This window comes from Geotrypetes seraphini, chromosome 11 (assembly GCF_902459505.1).
Source record: "Geotrypetes seraphini chromosome 11, aGeoSer1.1, whole genome shotgun sequence".
NCBI lineage: Eukaryota > Metazoa > Chordata > Amphibia > Gymnophiona > Dermophiidae > Geotrypetes > Geotrypetes seraphini.
The window spans coordinates 96202058-96222742 of NC_047094.1; the positions used below are offsets into that span (position 1 = coordinate 96202058).

The 20685-nt window shown below is 43.9% G+C and overlaps 1 long non-coding RNA gene across 2 annotated transcripts in view; it reads left to right on the plus strand.

The window, feature by feature from the left end:
- Nucleotides 1–20685, plus strand: part of LOC117369014 — a 99140-nt gene that overhangs the window by 42903 nt on the left and 35552 nt on the right. The gene's annotated exons all lie outside the window — the stretch shown is intronic.

A 20685-nucleotide genomic window follows, 5' to 3' on the forward strand; every position in this document is an offset into this window, starting at 1 on the left:
CGAGGTTTGTCGGCGGTGGGAGGGTCAGGAGCAGGCCGGATCGACAACACCAGTAAAAGAAGGGGGAGGGGTCGAACGGAGCAGGGAAGAGAAGGTAAGAAAAGGGAAAGGGGGAGTGGCGGAAAATCCTGCTACTGCTTCTACACAGGAAAGGGGGGGATAGGAGGGAAATGCTATTGCTGCTGCATAGGGAAGTGGGATGGAAATGCTGCTGCACAGGGAAATGGGGAAAATGACAGGGGCAGGGAGAGGGACAGAAAGACAGACAGAGAAAGGGGGCCAGAGAGAGAGTCAGCGAGAGAGGGAAAGGGGGCTGCTTTGGGGGGACGGGTGTGCTTGGGGCAAACAGCCATGGAGAGACAGGGAGAGGGATATGGGGCTACTTTGGGGGGAGGGGTGTGCTGGGGGGAGACAGAAGGGGCCATGGAGAGATAGGGAAAGGGGACAGACAGCTTTGCTCTGGGGGTAAGACAGAATAGGGCCATGGAGAGACATTTGGGGGGAGGTGGGTGCTGGGGGCAGGCAGCTTTGCTCGGGTGGGGGGGAAAGGGGGGTGACAGAAAGATACAGACAGTGGCCAAGGAGAGATAAAGAAACACAGACAGACACATCTATTCTAGCACCCGTTAATGTAACGGGCTTGACATAAATACTGCATAGGGGGCAGAAAGAGAGACAAATAGAAAGAAAGACAAATAATAGGAGGGAGGGAGACAGAAAGAAAAGAAGAAAGACACAAGGGCAGGGAGTGAGACAGAAAGAAAGAAAGACAGACATACATATATTCTAGCACCCGTTAATGTAACGGGCTTAAAGACTAGTATATAAATAAAGTTGTAATTGGTATTCAGGAACTCATGGATTTTTATTTTTTTAAACTAAAATCTTGACGCTGAGTTCCATGTTCTCCACAACCTTCCTTATGCTCATAACTTTTCAAGTCAATTCATGTACTCACATCTTAAACCTTATTTTGCTGTCCTCCATCTCCCGCTCCTTCCAGGTTGTAGAAAATCAGACATATGCACAGATTTCTTACAGCTTTTCAACCTTGCAGTAATTGGACTCTAGTGAATTCCAAAAGGATGAATTCAAGGACCATGGTCAACTTTCACAAGAAGTTTGAATCTGATCCCATTTTAATGAAAGTTAATGGGTCTCCAGATAAACAGACAGATAAATAGAATGGACCAACACAACAAGCTCTTTGCAGATGTATGGAAAAGTGCTGGAAAAATCTGGCAGGCAACAGTACATCGACAAATGCACGCACGACAATTGCGTCCCGACAAGTACGGGCACGATAATGGTGCCCCATCAATCACGCTAGTGTTAGCATAAGGTTTAGATGAGGATTCTGGGAACCTTACCCTAACATTAGATACCAAGTGAATATTATAAGTGTAGTTGGGGGTGGGTCCCATGGGTCCCCCCCATAAAAGAGGGTTACTTTGTAACCCTCAAAAAGACAAAATAATATCTGCTGTATGGAGCTGACCACTACAAGATTAAAAGCTAAGTACTTTTTAAAAAAAATTGTTAACAAAACGTTTAAAATTATTTAAATAAAAGTTTATATAAATATGACCCGGTGAAGATATGGTGCGTGAAACCGGATACAGTGAAATATTTTGAGTATCAAGGTGGCACCTCTGAGGGTTGGTGAATATTGAGAAAGATTGAGATAAGTGTGAGTTTATTGAAAGGAGCATGGAAGAGATATCCTTTTCTTATTTCTATATGTATAGTCTTGCTTGCACAAAAGTCTATAATAAAAATCTATAGTGCAATTCTTCAACAATAACACATGGCCATTAAAGCAAGAAATAGAAAAAAGGCATTTTTACAGCAGTGGTAAAAATGGCCTTAGAGCACAAGAAAGACCAGCATAACTCGTAGGTCACTTTTTACCACAGCTTAATACAGGAATCCCATAGTGCTTAAATTTATCAACTTAATCATATGCATTTTATAATGCTCTAATATATGTTTATTTGTGCAATAAGTATGAATAGAAAACTACTTATCTATAATACACTGTACACAGTGGCACCGGCAGAAAATGTCAGGGAAAGCAGAATGGTAAGGATATGCATTTATTAATATGCATTTGCTTTGTTAAATTGTCCTAATAATATTTCATGCACGTTAAATCAATTTAATGACTATTAACCTATGAATAAATGAGTGTTTACTCCATTAGTACACATCAAAATGTTCTAATGCATGCTATAATATACAAAAGTAAAACAAAAATGTGTGAAAGGAACCAATAAATTGTTCAAAAATTGGGGAGGAAAGACCAGCTTAATTGAAAACAAAAGAAAAATGTTTGTCCTATGCACATCCCTACTGAGAAGTATAATCAGAAAAACAGGGGTGCATAAAAACCAAATTATACAAATGGTTACAAAACCAGTCACTAGAATTCTAGTGGGTAGTTGACTGGGAGGAGGGGAATAAGTATGCAGTATAATGTATGCCAATGTTCGTCAACCGCCAGTCCGTGGACCGGTGCCAGTCTGCAGAAATCTTCTGGCGGTCTACAGGGCCGGCACGTGAATCTGGCCCAAGATAGTGTTCTTCAGCTGCCGGTCCACGGTGCGATCGATGCGGCGTTGTCTTCGGGCCGGCTCCCTTTTCCTCCAAGCTACAGTGCACAAAGCCGTGGGCAGAGGCTTCTACGCATGTCCTGCACCTAAACCGGAAGCCTTCTCTCTGACATCGTAACGCGTAGAAGCCTCTGCCCAAGGCTTTGTGCACTGTAGCACGGAGGAAAAGGGAGCTGGCCCGAAGATAACACGGTGGGGTGGGGAGGGGGGGGCAGCATAAAACGGCCAGGCAGGAGCAGGCCAGAAGGCAAGGCACAGCATGGAGGGAGGGAGACAACAACAGTAGAGGGAATGATTTTATTTTTGAATTTAGTGATTGATTTACATCTGCTGTCTGTTCAGGAAGAAATGCATTTGTTTCTTTTCCTCTGGGATTGTACTGCATGCAGAGTCTTGCACCTTAGGGTTTGCTTGTATATATTAGTACTTTTAGTTTTTGGTCCTGTATTTGCATGGGGTTATCTGTGTTCTGGTAGGAATGAATATTGAGAAGCATACAGTGTGCTTTGTGTAGTTTAATTTTGTGGTTAACCATTATGTGTTGTTAATACGATTATATATGAAAAATGAATGGAAAAAATGGTGTTACAATTAGTACTATTATGGGGGCGGGGTTTAGGGCAGAGATGGGCAGGGTGTGACCCACGAAGTAGCCCACGACTTTGCCTAGTGTTCTTCAACTGCCGGTCTAGGTGTCAAAAGGTTGAAGAATACTGATGTATGCTATGTCTCTTTAACAGTTACAATGTGCTAACCTTAGGCGCCTCTGTACCATAATTCCATCAAGACTAAACCTACAGTTCTGTTTACTCTTCAGAATCCTGCACTATAAAATACTCCTGGGGCTTCCTAATGCTATACTTATCTACTTAATTTATCCAGCATCTACATTTTTACGGTTTTCTTTTTATGGTCTCCACGTTGCAGTAATGGGATTTACACATGGCAAACATTCTTATAAAACCAGGGCTCAGACAGAACCCTAACCTAATCTGAGCTGATAAAGAGCTTTCATTTCTATCAATTTGGATCATTTTAGGAGACCTGGGAGAGATTCTAAAAGCCTAGACTAGCCATTATGTTGAATTAAAACTGAAAAATGTGATAAAGCTCACCAGAATTCATAGTAAGTTTGGAAAACTTTGGCTGCATGGAACTGAACTTATCAGGTACAGTATTTTCTTTAAAATTGTTTATTGAAAGCTTCTATACCGCTGCTAATGACTGGGGGAGGAGGGGATGGGGGCAATTCAGAACAGTTTATATGAGCTTTGTAATGGTGTTACAATACTTGTGCTTTTGTAAAGGTGTTTCAGTACAGACAAAATTAAACCATAATCAATCCATTATTAAACCTTAATCAATACTTGTGCTTTTGTAAAAGTGTTTCAATTACAGAGTTAGTGTTTCCTGAGTTAGTTCTCAATACAGCCCTCTTAAAACATAATCCTCAATTTTTGGATTATTACAAAGCTTTGTATTCTTCTGAGCTTTATTCAAATAAAGAAATTGAAGGATTATAATTTTTTAAGTTAATTCAGGGACTAAAAATTCCCGACCATATAAAAGGTGGCCTTGAAGCGCCTATATTACTTAAGGAACTCCAGGCAGTGTTGAAATCCCTCAGAGTTGGATCTGCTCCAGATAGTGATGGTTTCACAGTGGAGTTTTTCAAATCATTTCAAATTACGCTTTTACCTCATCTTCTTAATTTATATCAATCACAACTAACTAAAGGTTGTATTTCCGGTACACGAATACGGCTGGGAGTTGTTATCTCATGCTCCCTACAGTCCAGACATGAGACCACCAGACTTTGACCTTTTTCCAAAGTTGAAACAACCTATGCGTGGACATCGTTTTGCATCTCTGGAAGAGCTTTCTTCTGCCGGTACCTGAGCCATTACGCAACTGAACAAAAACGGAGTCTTGGATGGACTAATGAAGCTTCCTGGACATTGGGACTTGGTCATTGCAAAGCAGGGAGACTATATTGAAGGATTGTAAAGAAACACTTGGAAAATAAATAAATAAAATATGTAAATTTAAAAAAATAGTGTTTTTTAAATGACCTCGTACTTTCCCCAGATTTTAAAAACCAACAGGGACTATTTTATTAATGATGAATTACAGCATGTGTCAGTGCAGGTCTCCTTAGACCTCAATGCACAAGAGTGAAAATTTGCTCTGCTTTGGGTCGGCAATGGGCTCTCTGTGCCCCCCTTTTCCTCCCATCACTCACTGAAACTCTGTTAATGAAATGATGCATGAAACAAGTACCTGTTGCGGCACCATCATGGCTCTCTCTAGGCCTCTCCTGCCTTGCAGCCATCTTAAAAAAACATTTTATTTCATTTTGGAGCCTCCATGCCGAAACCCCTTCTCTGCCCTTCTTCTGCCTTGAGTCTGGGCTGCTGCTGGGTCAGACCACTGGTCCATCGTGCCCAGAAGTCCGCTCCTGCGCAGGCCCTTATGTCAAAGACCAGTGCCTTAACTGAGATTAGCCTTATCTGCGTACATTCCGGTTCAGCAGGAACTTGTCTAACTTTGTCTTGAATCCCTGGAGGGTGTTTTCCCCTACGACAGGGCGACTAAACTGATAAAAGGTATGGAAAATTTTTCATACGCTGACAGGTTAAAAATGCTGGGGCTGTTCTCCCTGGAGAAGAGGAGACTTAGAGGGGACATGATAGAAACCTTCAAAATCCTAAAGGGCATAGAGAAAGTGAACAAGGACAGGTTCTTCAAACTGTGGGGAGCCACAAGCACTAGGGGTCACTCGGAGAAGTTGAAAGGGGACAGGTTTAGAACAAATGCTAGGAAGTTCTTTTTTACCCAGAGGGTGGTGGACACATGGAACAAGCTTCCGGAGGAGGTGATAAGCCAGAACTCTGTACAGGGGTTCAAGGTAGGTTTGGATAGGTTCCTGGAGGATAAGGGGATAGAGGGGTATAGATAGAACTTGAGGTAGGTTATAGAAGTGGTTAGGAACCACTTCACAGGTCACAGACCTGATGGGCCGCCGCGGGAGCGGACCGCTGGGGCGGGATGGACCTCTGGTCTGACCCAGTGGAGGCAACTTCTTATGTTCTTATGACAGCCTCCGGAAGAGTGTTCCAGTTTTCTGCCACTCTCTGGGTGAAGAAGAACTTCCTTACGTTTGTACAGAATCTATCCCCTTTTAACTTTAGAGAGTGCCCTCTCATTCTCTCTACCTTGGAGATTGTGAACAATCTGTCTTTATCTACTAAGTCTATTCCCTTCATTATCTTGAATGGTTCGACTATGTCCCCTCTTAGTCTCCTCTTTTCAAGGGAGAAGAGGCACAATTTCTCTAATCTCTCACTGTATGGCAACTCCTCCAGTCCCTTAACCATTTTAGTCACTCTTCTCTGGACTCTCTTAAGTAGTACTGTGCCCTTCTTCATGTCTTGAGACCAGTACTGGATGCAGTATTCCAGGTGGGGGTGTACCATAGACCGGTACAGCTGCATGATAACCTTCTCCAATCTGTTTGTGATCCTCTTCTTAATCATTCCTAGCATTCTGTTCGCCCTTTTTGCTGCCGCTGCGCATTGCGCAAACGGCTTCATTGATTTGTCGACCAGTACTCCCAGGTGTCTTTCCTGGGGGGTCTCTCCAAGTACTGCACTGGACATCCTGTATTCGTGTATAAGATTTTTGTTGCCGACATGCATCACCTTACACTTATCCATGTTAAACCTCATTTGCCCATTTTTCGAGCGTGTTTATGTCACGTTGTAAGTCTTCACAATCCTTCTGCATCTTCACTACTCTGAATAACTTCATATCGTCTGCAAATTTAATCACCTCGCTCATCGTACCAATTTCCAGGTCATTTATAAATATGTTGAAGAGCACAGGTCCAAGCACCGAACCCTGTGGCACTCCACTCGTAACGTTTTTCCAGTCCGAGTATTGTCCATTTATCCCCACTCTCTGTTTCCTATCCGCCAACCAGTTTTTAATCCACATGAGTATTTCACCCTTGATTCTATGGCTTGCAATTTTTCGAAGTAGTCGTTCATGCGGGACCTTGTCGAAAGCCTTCTGAAAATCCAGATATACAATGTTGACTGGCTTGCCCTTGCCTATCTGCCTGTTTACTCCCTCAAAGAAGTGCAGCAAGTTCATCAAGCAAAATCTTCCCTTGCTGAAGCCATGCTGGCTGGTCCTCATCAGATTGTGTCTGTCAAGGTAATCAATGATGCTGTCCTTTATCAGCGCCTCTACCATCTTTCCCAGTACCGAGGTCAGACTCGGTCTGTAGTTTCCCGGATCTCCCCTCGAACCTTTCATGAAGATCAGTGTGTAACATTCGCCACTTTCCAGTCTTCTGGAATCCTTCCTGATTTGATCGACAGATTGGCTATTAGTTGAAGCAGTTCAGCTATAGCCCCTTTCACTTCCTTGATTACCCTCAGATGGATGCTATCCGGTCCCGGGGATTTATCATTTTTAAGCCTATCAATCTGCCTGCATACCTCTTCTAGACTGACCGTCAACCCTGTCAGTTTCTCGTCTTCGTTTCCTGCGTATAGCCTGTCGGCTTCCGTTATGTTGTGTATATCCTCTTCAGTAAATTTAGACGCAAAAAATGTGTTCAGTTTGTCAGCGATGGCTTTGTCCTTCTTTAGCACTCCCTTTATTCCATGGTCATCCAATGGCCCCACCGCTTCCTTCGCGGGTCGTTTCCCCTTAATATATTGAAAGAACGGCTTGAAGTTTTTTGCCTTCTTGGTTATTTTTTCCTCGTAGTCTCTTTTGGCCCCTCCTACCGCCTTGTGGCACCTACTTTGATGTTTGTGCTTTTTCCAGTTTTCGTCCGTTTTTGACCTTTTCCATTCTTTAAATGAAGTCTTCTTGTCTCTGCGCAGACATCATCGAACATAGCCAACGTGCTGGGGGGGAAGAAGACATAAGCCTGGGAGGATTTTAAATAAATTTACAGGCTATATTTTGTCACCCCCTATTGGTAGAGAGTGCATCAACATCTGTTGAAATTGTGCCTGACTGAAAAGAGTTCTGCGCACTTGAGCACCACTCTTCCCCTCACACGTTCCAGTAAATAAATCACACACAAGTACAACCCCCAACACCACACTGGATCCTGGAAGTTAAACCAACTGTCTCCTCTTTATTAAAATCACCCAAGGTTTTCAAACATTACCGTATTTTCACGCAGATAACGCGCACCCATGTATAACGCGCACACGGGTATAGCGCGCAGAAACCACGATATTATGTATAAAAACTTTTGTATACCGCGCTCACGGGTATAACGCGCATGCTGCCCGGCTGTCCTTTCGCCCGCCCCGACTCTCCTCTGGCCACCCCGACTCTCCTTTCGCCCGCCCCGACTCTCCTTTCGCCCTCCCCGACTCTCCGTGCCCTGTCCCGACTCTCCGTTTACCCGCCCTGCCCTGCCCCCCCCGGCAGGACCACTCACACCCCCACCCCGAAGGACCGCCGACTCCCCGACAATATCGGGCCAGAAGGGAGCCCAAACCCTCCTGGCCACGGCGACCCCCTACCCCCACCCCGCACTACATTACGGGCAGGAGGGATCCCAGGCCCTCCTGCCCTCGACGCAAACCCCCCTCCCTCCAACGACCGCCCCCCCCCAAGAACCTCCGACCGCCCCCTCATAAATGCTTTTATTAGAAGCTTATGGCTTGCCCACTAAATATCCTCCCTTCTGGAAGACACAGCATAGAGTCTAATAAGAGCCCACGAGATACAAAAGTTTTTCTACATAGTTCCCACCCCGCCCGACGACCGATTCACCCCCCCCCCCCCAGCAGGACCGCTCGCACCCCCACCCCGAACGACCGCTCGCACGCGCTCCCACCCGACCATGTGCCTCAGGCCGCGCCCCCAGGTGGGACCTAAGGCTCCAGGGCCTATTCTGATTGGCCCACGCGCCTTAGGCCCCACCAGTAGGCGGAGCTTTGGGACGGATGGGCCAATCCGGCCTCATTCCGTCGTTGGCTGCCTGCCGGACAGGCGGGTTTGGCTCCCGTCTGTCCGGCCAACTACCAAAGGTACGGAGAAGGGGGGTGGGGGTGTCGTGGGGGTCGGCCAGGGGGGTCGCGGGTCGGCTGGGGGGGGCGGTCGTAGGTTCTTGGGGGAGGGCGGTCGTTGGAGGGAGGGGGGTTTGCGTCGAGGGCAGGAGGGCCTGGGATCCCTCCTGCCCGTAATGTAGTGCGGGGTGGGGGGAGGGGGTCGCCGTGGCCAGGAGGGTTTGGGCTCCCTCCTGGCCCGATATTGTCGGGGAGTCGGCCGGGCAAGAGGGCTTGGGCTCCCTCTTGCTCCGATCGCGGGTGCGGGTGGGAGCGCGTGCGAGCGGTCGTTCGGGGTGGGGGTGCGAGCGGTCCTGCTGGGGGGGGTAAATCGGGCGTCGGGCGGGGTGGGAATTATGTAGAAAAACTTTTGTATACCGCGCTCACGCGTATAACGCGCGAGGGGTATGCGCGGTAGGTAAAAACGCGTATAACGCGCGCGTTATATGCATGAAAATACGGTAGTGCTTTCTCTCATTTATTCAGAAATACAGATAAAACCAGAAATTTTCCTTCTAATTATACACAAATCAACTTTAGAATAACCTACATCTCAAGTGTCCCTCTTTGACTTACTGGTTCCAGCCTTGCTGGCCTCAAAGAAACTGTTAACATTTACAGTTAATCGCTTCTCAAAGAATTTCAAGCACTAGGGATGCCATACCTTCTTTAGTCTGTTTACATAATGCTCATGTTGAGACTTTTTATACCACCCTTTGCAATACCAGCAAGGCATTTTTTACATTCAGGTACTCTAAGTATTTTGTCCCAGCAGGGTCACAACCTACCTATAGTACCTGAGGCAACAGAAAAGTAACACCTGGGTTACATGGAACAACACAGGCATCAAACCTACAACCTCAGAGTAGAGAATGACATGGGGACAAATTTTTCCCCATCCCCACAGAAATACATTTTCCTGTCCCCTTGAGTTCTTTCCTGTCCCTGCCCCATTCCTGCAAGCTTCGTCCTCATCTACATAAGCCTTAAACGCTTTAAAATCACAAGTAGCAACATTCTAGAACTCAGACTGTGATGTCATAATGCCTCATTCCACCAATACCTAAGCTCCGTCCTCATCTGCACAAGCCTCAAACACTTTGAAATCATAAGTAGCAACATTCTAGAGCTCAGACGGTGATGTCATAATGCTTCATTCCACCAATGCCTAAGCTCTGTTCTCATCTGCACAAGCCTTAAACACTTTAAAATCGTAAATGTTCGAGGCTTGTGCGGTTAAGGCAGAGCTTACAGGAATGGGGCAGGGACAGGGACAGCGACAAAACTCATGGGGACGGGGCAGGGAAATTGAGTTCCTGCAGGGATGGGAACAAATTTGTCCCCGTGTCATTCTCTACCTCAGGGTTCTAACCACTAGGCCACATAACCATCAGCTATAACTGAATGTGAACTAGGCATCTCCAACTCTCATACCAGATTCCCTTCTCTGGCTATTATACTTCCTTTTCTACGTTCTTATTTTCTAGTTCATATACATTTTCAGACAGTGGCAGCGAGTGTTGTGCTGACTCCTGCCAGCATTCCCAGATATTCAGTGCCAGGCTATGAACGGGCATCAGTATTGAATATCCGGTTTAAGTGATGCCAAATGTGGGCTTTATGACCTCATTTAGGGTCTCAACCTACAGTTTAGAAAGCTCTGCTCTAGGAGTTGGCGTCCTTTGCCCCTCCCACAGGGCTTCTGTTTACTCCTGCAATCAGGGCTGGCATGGGGGTGGGAGGGGAGCAAACAGGGCAGCTGCTCTGGCCCCACAACTCCAGGGGCTCTCATGGGCGGGGATGTCCTTACCTTCTCCCTACCCCATTCCAAAGCCCTCCTCACCTTTTTAAAATGCAAGGGGGTTGCCAGCATGGCAGTGAATCTCTGGTGCTGCTCGCAGCATTCTCAACATTGTTCCTCTGCTGCAGTTCTTCCCCCCCCCACCCCCACCCCGGACACATCTTCCTGTTTCCATTTGGGCAGACTGCGCTAGAGAATTGCTTCCACGCTGGTGTCCCCTTTACAGTTTAAAAGGTGATGGGAGCTTCAGGACAAGGTGGAAGAAGGGAAGGACATCACAGACCACAGGAGCCCCATGGAACAGATGATTTTTAAATGAAGGAAGGGATGCTGTATGGGAGGCAATTTGGTAGAGTCAGAGGCGATGGGAAGGGAGGAAGGGAGACATGCTGGATGGGAGGCCATTTAGTGGGTGGGGAAATCGGGGGAGGGAGCATGGAAAAGAAGAATTGGGATTCCTCCTCCTTAATTTCTGCTATGAGCATCAGCATAACCCTTGCCCTATCTGCAATCCAGTGTTTCCCAGGACCAGAACTGCAAAGATTCCAACTATGCAGCATTTTCTTCTTATTTCCTCTTATTTTCCTTGGAGATTTGAGGTCCGCTGGTTTTTCCCTAAATGTTAATCTTTCTCTTTCCTCCTCCATAAGCACTTACTGACCCTGCAAATCACAATTTATTTTTTGCTGGGAAGAGGGGTCCACGCACCACTTTTTCCTCATCTTTTGTTCTTTGTTTCTTTTTCTCATTCCATCTAATATTCAAATTATTGAAATGCAACGAAAGAAACAACAAACCAAACCAAACCAAACCACATAATGACACCTATCAGCCTGCTGAACTCCCATCTTTGTATGTTGTCCCTTCAATAAGGAGCTTGAAAGCATAATTACTGTAAGGTGTCAGATAAATAGTTTAACATCGTGTCTTCACACACTATCATGAGTTGAGAAGCTCATGGAAATAATTCCTATAGACTGAGGCAGATGGATGTCAACAGCCTCTCTTAGAAGTGAAAATAAGTTTGGCTGAAATTCAACTGTGATGCAGCTTTAATGAGGACAATTTCAAAGGCATTTGACAGGTAAATTAGAATTTACCCTGGTAAATTGTCCAGCCCCAAAGTTGTCCTCCCTGAAAAGGGTGCAGAGTAGACTTCCAGAACACAGATTAAAAAGAGGCATTGCTAGGGATACATTTAGGCTGAGGGAGGCAACAGCATGTGCGCATGGGGATTTTCTGATGTATATGAGTATGTTATTTTGGCTCTGCAAACTTGCAGAAATAGCTGGTGTAAAGTATGCATACTATGGGGATAATTTTACGAAGAGCTGACTAAGGGCTCCTTTTACTAAGGTGAGCTAGCGTTTTTAGCGCATGCAGGATTTTAGCACGCGCTAAACCCGCGCTACACTTCTAGAACTAACGCCAGCTCAATGCTGACGTTAAGGTCTAGAGCACGCGGCAATTTAGGGCGCGCTATTCCGCACGTTAAGGCCCTAATGCACCTTTGTAAAAGGAGCCCTAGGTTTAGGCAACTAGAATTCAAATAAATGGTAACCATTTTCTTGCTAATTCTATTGTGTAAATTTACACCGAGAAGTAAAGATATGTACTTTGTGGGTGGGCATTCACATGGATACAATCTGAGCGATATTTCACAACAAAACAGAAAGCGCAACCCCACGTATAGCAATGCAAAACAGAAAGAGTGGGGAAGAGACACCACACATCAATCTCAAGGACAATTAATTTATTGAAAATAAGAACATAAGCAGTGCTTCTGCTGGGTCAGACCAGAGGTCCATCATGCCCAGCAGTCCGCTCACGCGGCGGCCCATCATGTCCAGGATCTGTATAGTAATCCTCTATCTATACTCTTCTATACCCTTTTCTTTCAGGAAATCATCTAATCCCTTCTTGAACCCCAATACCGTACTCTGTCCTATCACACACCTCTGGAAGCGCATTCCAGGTGTTCACCACCCTTTGGGTGAAGAAGAACTTCCTAGCATTGGTTCTGAATCTGTCCCCTCTTAATTTTTCCGAATGCCCTCTCGCTCTTGTAGTTTTCGAAAGTTTGAAGAATCAGAGAACATATAAAATTGTAAAAACCTAATATAAAGAACTAAAACATAAGGCAAGATTTACAGAGTCTTTAGTCCTTTTTGTACTGGACCCCAACACGGTCTGCGTTTCAGCTTGAAAAGCCTTCCTCAGGGGTGTATAGATAAAATCCAGTAGATGGCACCAGTATACATGTAAAAAAACCAGCAACACGATTTGATAGTTTGCAGCATTTCTTGGCCTGGGCAATACGTTATTTTGCAAGTTCTTTTTTACGGACTGAGAACATTCCTTTTTGGACTGAAGACTCTCTGTAAAGCATGCCTTATGCCTTATATACTGATATTTGTCACAATTTGCTCATTTCTGATCTGAAAAAAAAGGTTTACCTTCGATAGCTCATCATAAAATGCATTGAGTTAGTCCAATAAAAAAGGTATTGCCTTATTTCCTTTGTTTTATTTCTATATATTACCACAGTGAAAGGTCATATAGGGCTCCTTTTACAAAGGTGCGCTACCATGCTCGCACTAGTCTCTACCGCCTCCTTTTAAGCAGGCGGTAATTTTTCGGCTAGTGTGCGCTATAGCTAATCTAGTCTGTGCGCTAAAAACGCTAACGCACCTTTGCAAAAGGAGCCCATAGAGTCCATGGAAATCGTACTGTGGTGTACTTCAGGGTTTGCCATTATCTCCCATACTTTTTAATAACTATTTACGGTCTTTGGGAGATTATTTACTTTCATTGGGCTTGTTTCTTCTCTCCTCTGCTGATGATATCTTTGTACTGTGCCCTGCTTTTGAATCCTTTACTCAATCTCTTGACATGTTATCAAACACTAAATATAATTTTCTTAAACTAAATAAGCAAAAGCCAAAAATAGTATGGTTTGGCAAATATGATGATATTCGTTTTAAAGATTTTTCACTGCATTCTGGATCTTGGAAAATAAATCTAAGGTATTAGGGGTGATTTTGGATGTGAATTTAGCTGTGGCAGATCAAATAGACTCTTTAGCCAAAAAAATGTTTTTCAGATGTACACAACTCAGAATTTTTCGATCTTCCCTCAATTCTACCAGCTTTCGAACAATCTTGCAAGCAGTGTTATTACTTCATCTAGATTATTGTAATTCTTTATTTGCGGAAGTTTCATCAACACTTTTGATAAAGTTACAGTTGATGCAGAATACAGCTGTGAGATTGATTTTGGGCGTAAGGAAGTTCGATAGGGATACACCTCTTGTGATGAAGCTTCATTGGCTGCCAACAGGGCAGGATTAATTCTTCGAGGGCCCCTAGGCACACAAGTACACTGGGCTCCCTAGCCCTGTCCCGCTCCAACCCTGCCCTGTTTTCTTATTTATTTATTTATTTCCACCTGTATTTCTTTTTTTCTTTTATTTTAAAATTCAAAACAAACATCAAAGATTACCATACCAGTGTCAGTGTAGTTTTAGTTCTATGCAAGCTCCAAACATCTCTGAACAAATCCCCCCTTCCTTCCCTTTCCACCTACTTGCTCAGGATTTTAACTTTGAACCCTTTCCATACGTATATAAAAGTGTTCAATTGCATTGTATAGCAGTAATACTATCCGAAACATGTCTATATTAAATATCAAGTTTGCAACTCCTCTCAACTGCCTCCCTCTATGTTGTCCGACTGTAACCCATATGTATGTATAAACAGCCAAATCTGTAATTCCTCTAGCACGTTCCACTTCATGTATGTTAATTTGCAACAAAACAACAAGGCAAGCAGTTAAAAGCCCTAGAGGTCTTGAGCTGCTGTACCACAGGGAAGGGAGGTGCACTGGAGCCCACACGAGGTAGAAACAGGAAAAAGAAAAGGGCAAAAACTTTGCACTGATCCAAGTCATACACACCTATGATGTGGATTGCACAATTCCTAGCCCAATGAGGGAGAGCTGAGCTGCGAAGTTTGCAATGTTACTGGCCAGACTTTACGGTAGATATCCTGCAAACAACGGGATGGTTGGATAGGCTTGAGTGAGCTCGGACGGCACCTTCACCATTTGGAACCTAGGACAATACCAAACTTTACAGTCTATGGCCCAGAAATATCAAAGAAAAAACAAGTTAATCTAATCATGTATTTTTTAATGAGTATAACTTATGGGCAGACTGGATGGACCGTTCAGGTCTTTATCTGCCTTCATTTACTATGTTACCTGACAGAAACCCAAAGAGTAGCAACATTCCAGGGCTGAGATTGTGATGTCATAATGCCTCATTCCACCAATGGCCAAGAGCCAGCCTCAGCAGTGATGTCACAATGGCTTGATAAGATGGCAACTTCAGCAGTTGGAACCTAGGACAATACCAGACTTTACAGTCTATGGCCCAGAAATATCAAAGAAGAAACAAGTTAATCTAATCATGTATTTTTTAATGAGTATAACTTATGGACAGACTGGATGGACCGTTCAGGTCTTTATCTGCTGTCATTACTATGTTACTATGTTAAACACTACATCCCCGTCCACCACCCCGTCTGTAGCCAGCATTCCCCAGACGGGAGGAGTGCCTACCTGCCTGCAGCACCTGCCCTCCCTGGGTCCCGTGATCTGCAACTCGCCTCGATCTCTGGACTGTAACCAGTCAAAAGCACCACTGCGGGATTCATTTATAATCTAGTCCACCCCAGAGCAGCCCACAAAACTGCACCCTGTACCACTTCCAGCAACTGCCTCTGCCTCCTTCTCCTGCCCCGCACGGCAGCCACTGCCCTCCTTCTTGCTGCTGCCGCTCAATGGTATTACAATTTATTATTTTTTATTAGTAGCACAGAGCGAGAGAGGGGAGACGCCGATGTCACAAGTGTGTTATTTTTTTTTCCAAGGGAAAAGCAAAACTCCAGCACAGTGGCGTACTTAGCATATGTGACACCTGGGGCCCATAATTTTTTGACCCCCCCCCCCCATCTCTATGAAAAAAATGATTTTTATTTTTAGTAACAATCCACATGTCACACAAGAGTGTACCTAGGAAATGGCAGCATCTTACATACTGCAGTGAGCAGTACAACATCAATACACCCATTGTAAAACTAAACAAGCCAGACTAGATCAATCCTGCATAGTCAATCCTAATAGAAAGAAAACCATGTCTTTCAAACACACAGATCACAGAACACAGAACACCTTCTCCTAGCATGGAATATGTAATCACAAACTAACCCCTCCTCCTTTTACAAAACTGAGCATCAAAGCTGTTACTACCGTGACCAGTGCTAAAAAATGCTCTACAGTTTTGTAAAAGGGGAGATAAAATAGAAATACGTGGACAAAGGTTAAACTGAACCACCAAGAAGCTGGACTCTGCATACAATGCAACACCACAGAAACAGTGACACATGTACCTGAAAGCAAAAAAAAAAAAATAATAAATTTTTTTTCTACCTTTATCTTCTCTGGTTTCTGCTTTCCTCATCTTCTTGTCACTCTCTTCCTTTCATACACTGTCTGCCCCTTCTACATGGCATCTTTCCTTCTATGCCACTTCCAGAAACTGTATGCCTCCCCCTTCCATCTCTCCCTTCATCCCATTGGTCTGACATCCATCTTCTTCCCTTCCCTCCTCCAATAGTCTGGCATCTCTCTCCTCTCCTCTCCTTCCCTTCCCTATCCCACACCCCCATGGTCTGGCATTTCACTCTCCCTCCCCCCTACTTCCATCAGTATCTGCCCCCTTTCTTTCCCTCCAATTCAATTCCATCCATTGTCCTTCCCCCTTATGTCTTTCTCCCCTTTCCCTACACACCAATTCCATCAGCATCTATCCCCTTTCTCTCCCTCCACCACCCTTTCATACCATGCTGCCCCACTACCCTTTCATATCATCCTTCCCACCATCCTTCCATACCACCCTGCCCCACTACCCTTCCAAACTCCTTTCTCTCTCTCTCTCCAAACAAATGCATGTTGCTGTCGACGCCTGCACCTTTCCTCCTGCCTGCATTGCTATTTGCTATAAGCTCCGCCGGTCTCAATCCTGTCCCTCATAAACAGGAAGTCATTTCAGAGGGGGGTGGGATCAAGATCGACAGAGCCTAAAGTCCCACACCATTTTTGCCGTCCAGTTTAGTGGTACCGCATCCGAAAGCAGAGCTGACGGCAGCTAAGTGAGCTGCCTGGATTGCGGGGGCCCCTAGACAGCTGCCCTGTTTGCCACCCCCTAATGCCGGCCCTGGGGCCTCCTAACAATTTTGGGCCCTAGGCATGTGCCTCCTCGGCCTACCCTTTAATCCGGCCCTGGCTGCCAATACATTATAGAACAAAAATTTAAGTTAGCTTGTTTCATCTTTAAACCGCTGTCAGGCCAATGTCCCTCCTCTGCTGGTAAATATTGTTTGCTTTCACATAAATGAGGAGCTGTTAGAGTTGGAAGAAATAATACATTCTCCTTTCCGACCTTAAAAAAATGTGAAATATAAAAGTTATAATCAATTGACTTTTGCTTATCTTGGTGCAAAGATCTGGAATGATATCCCTGTCCAAATTAGATCCGTCACATCGTATTGGTTATTTCGTAAAATGTTGACAAACTAGGAGGGGCATTCAATAATGTATCTACCTCATTAGGAAAGAAAAGAGTTTTCAAAAACTTTTGTTTTATTTTTCAATATAGTTCCCTGATGGCTCCATACATTTTTAATCCACTTTTTCTGCAATGACTTTAATCCTTTTGAAAATAATTATTCTATTTGACCTTCAAACCAGGACATCACAGCTTTCTTGACATCTTCATCATTTGAAAACCGCTGTCCATGGAGAGATTTTTTCAAAACTCAGAACAGGAAATAATCCGAGGGAGCCAGATCAGGACTGTAGGGTGGATGGTTCAGCAGCAGAAACCCACATTCTCAGATGGCAGCCTGTGATTGTCATGATATGTGCACTGGCATATTGTTGTGAAGAAGCTGTGAGTTTTCCTTGTCTTTTCTTCTTGATTGACTCCAACAAAGTGATCATTGTGTTGGCATAACTCTCCACAGTTATATTTGTCTTGTGTGGCATGAAATTCAGAAGCAAAAGTCCTTCATCATCCCAGAAGACAGTTGTCATAACTTTGCCTGCAGATTTTTCTGTCTTGAACATTTTTGGGGTGGGGAATGATTTATGCTTCCCCTGCACTGACTTCATTTTGGACTCGGGAACTCTATGATAGACCCAAGTCTCATATCCATTCACCAAACGATGAAAAAAATCCACATGGTCTTTATGGTGCATCTCCTGACAACACTGGAGCCTCGTTGCCTTCGGACATGGTTTCAGCATTCTCGGAACCCATCTTGCACTAACCTTGGACATGCCCAGCTTCTCATGAATTATTTTCCAATTTGTACCTACCGAGATACCCATTTCTTCAGCTATTCAGGAAACCTTAATTCATCTGTATGACAAAGTTAAATCCTTGACTTGCACTTTTCTGTGGAAGTTGATTCCACAAGCCATTGTCAATGCCTTTTTTTTTTATTTTTTCCCAGAAAGAAAGAAGGCATACTGTGTGCCTGTAAAAGGAGTCTTAACACCAAATGATATGGCAGCTGACACTGAAAAATAAATTTAGAAGCAGTAGACAAAAAAAGGCTATAATCCAGCTCCCTTCTCACCCCCTTTGAAACAAGTTTAAGAAAAAAAGGCTATCTGATTTCTTTTGGTTATTAAAAATACATTGAGTCATACTTTATGAAGTGATCCTATTAGCTGTTCTCTCTGCCTGAGACAGTTCTTCCAGCAGGCTGCAAAATGATTATGAAAATCTGAGCAATAAGACCTGAAGAATAAGTGAACTGGCACACTTCGGTAACCTTGAGACATGTTTCATACATTAGAAATGCCTTTGTCCCCGAAGAACACTTGATTCATTTAGTTTTTCCAATTCTTTTCAAATCTGAATTGTACTTCCTGTATATTGAAATACAGAACAATTCACACATATCTATTTAAATGAGCAGCACAATGAATACTGGAGACCTACAATTTCTCTGCTTGCCTCAATAAAAGCCAGTTGGTGATTGCTATAGCGAAAGTTAGCCATACACTGTGGGAAGCAGGACAAGGAGTTGGCGGAATGTGCCATTGGGGGGTGTTTAGACATCCACTGGATCTCATATATTAGACCTTCCACTTTTCATATGACATTTCCCTCCATCATGATAGTATAAGTAATCATCTCTGAAGTGTTTCTATATTATAGGCAAGTGGTTCTCCAGTAGCCAAAACTAGATTCCTCTGTAAGTTGCGACACCTTGATTATAGCACACCTGAGAATTATCCAAAAATGTTCTTATCATTCAAGATGTTGTACAGCAAGAATAAGTCAGACAAAAGAGACAGCAGTGAAAATATTCAAACAACAATACAAGGTATGACATAGTATGCTACTTTACAATGTCAACACACTATACAATAAAACAATTTTAATAGTCAGCATAGGGTGTAAGCAAAGATGGAACATACGAGTTTGACAATCTCTGGGAAAAGGTGATTAAATTTCCAGAAACAATAAATGAGGTTTAAATGAATTCTGTTAGAGCAAAGAATTTGTGATACATCAGTCCAAACCCCATCCTTTTATGTGAAAAAAGTACATAAAAAGTTACAGAAGTTCAAACCCGCAACGTTTTCAGTTTGTTTATGGACCCATGACATGAAAAATCAGCTATTCTCAACATTTTCGATCTACTACTTAAATTATCTTTTCCTAGAGGAGTTAGAAAATAAAAGGATTAATTTAGAGAAAGTTGCACATGACGTCAGAAAGGTTCTTGAATAGGAGTAGGAGTGGATAAGCAACTCCTGAGACTAGAACCTCTTAACTTCATCCTATGAGGAGCAACCTAATGGTTAGTGGAGTGGACTTAGAACCTGGGGAACTAGGTTTAATTCCTACTGTAGCTCCCTGTGACACTGGGCAAATCACTTAATCCTCCATTGCCCCAGGTTCAAGACTTGGATTGTGAGCCCACTAGTGACAGAAAAAGTTAGTTAGGTACCATTGACTCGTGTTCGAGTCCTAGCGACTTGATGAATTACAGATCTAAAAAGAAATCAGTTTTGTGCTAGTCTACTAAGGTCCTTCAGCATCATTCTCATGGTTGTTTTCAAAATGTCCAGTCATCTGGTCGCCCTCTTCGCCTGGTTCTTTCAATCTTCCCAAGTATGATGTCCTTCTCCAGAGATCTTTCTCTCCTGATGGTGTGATCAAAATAAGACAGTCGTAACTTCATCATTTGGGCTTTGAGAGACATAGCCAATTTGAGCTCTTCCAGAATTGATTTGTTAAATCTTCTGGCAGTCCACAGCACACATAAAATCCTTCTCCAGCACCAAAGCTCAAATGAGTCAATCTTAATTCTGTCATGCTTCCATAGTGTCCAGCTTTTGCATCCGTAATTGAACACTGAGAAAATGAGTGCATGAACAATTCTGATCTTCATTTGGACAGTTATTTCCTTGCCTTTGTTGAGTGCCTTAGTAGTATAATGGGTACACCTCATGTCAAAATGATTGACAGCTGTCAGAGATAAGGATCAACCAATCAGCGTTCACTTCTGGGTTAAGCCCCGCCCACACCATGCCCCCACCCACCCATTGCCCCACCCCACTATGCCCATGCCACGCCCCTCTCATAGGAATGAATGGTGGTAGCCCCGCCCCTGCCCCACCCCCTGCCCATGGCCCCGCCCCCTTATGTCCCGCCCCGGAAATGCACTTTCTGATGACATCACCGGAAATGGAGTGTGTTTGACCCCTGAAATATGCTTTCTGATGACATCACCGGAAATGGGAGTGCCTGTCCTACCGGAAGTGCACATTCTGATGACGTAGGTGAAAATAGGGTAAATGAAGCGTCGGAAATGCGCTTTTCTTTTTTAAGTTCAATAAATTTTATTGATTTTGATGTAATACAAAATAGAAGACCAACAATATGAGTGTTCCAAAGGGGAACACAGAATAACAATAAACATCAACATATGTGAAGTGTATCACCAATGAGATAATGGCAGTCTTGCAGCAGTAATTAATATGAGAAAGATTGAATAGTACATAAAGAGAAAGGAGAAGGTAATATAAAATTACAAAGACATGCTTG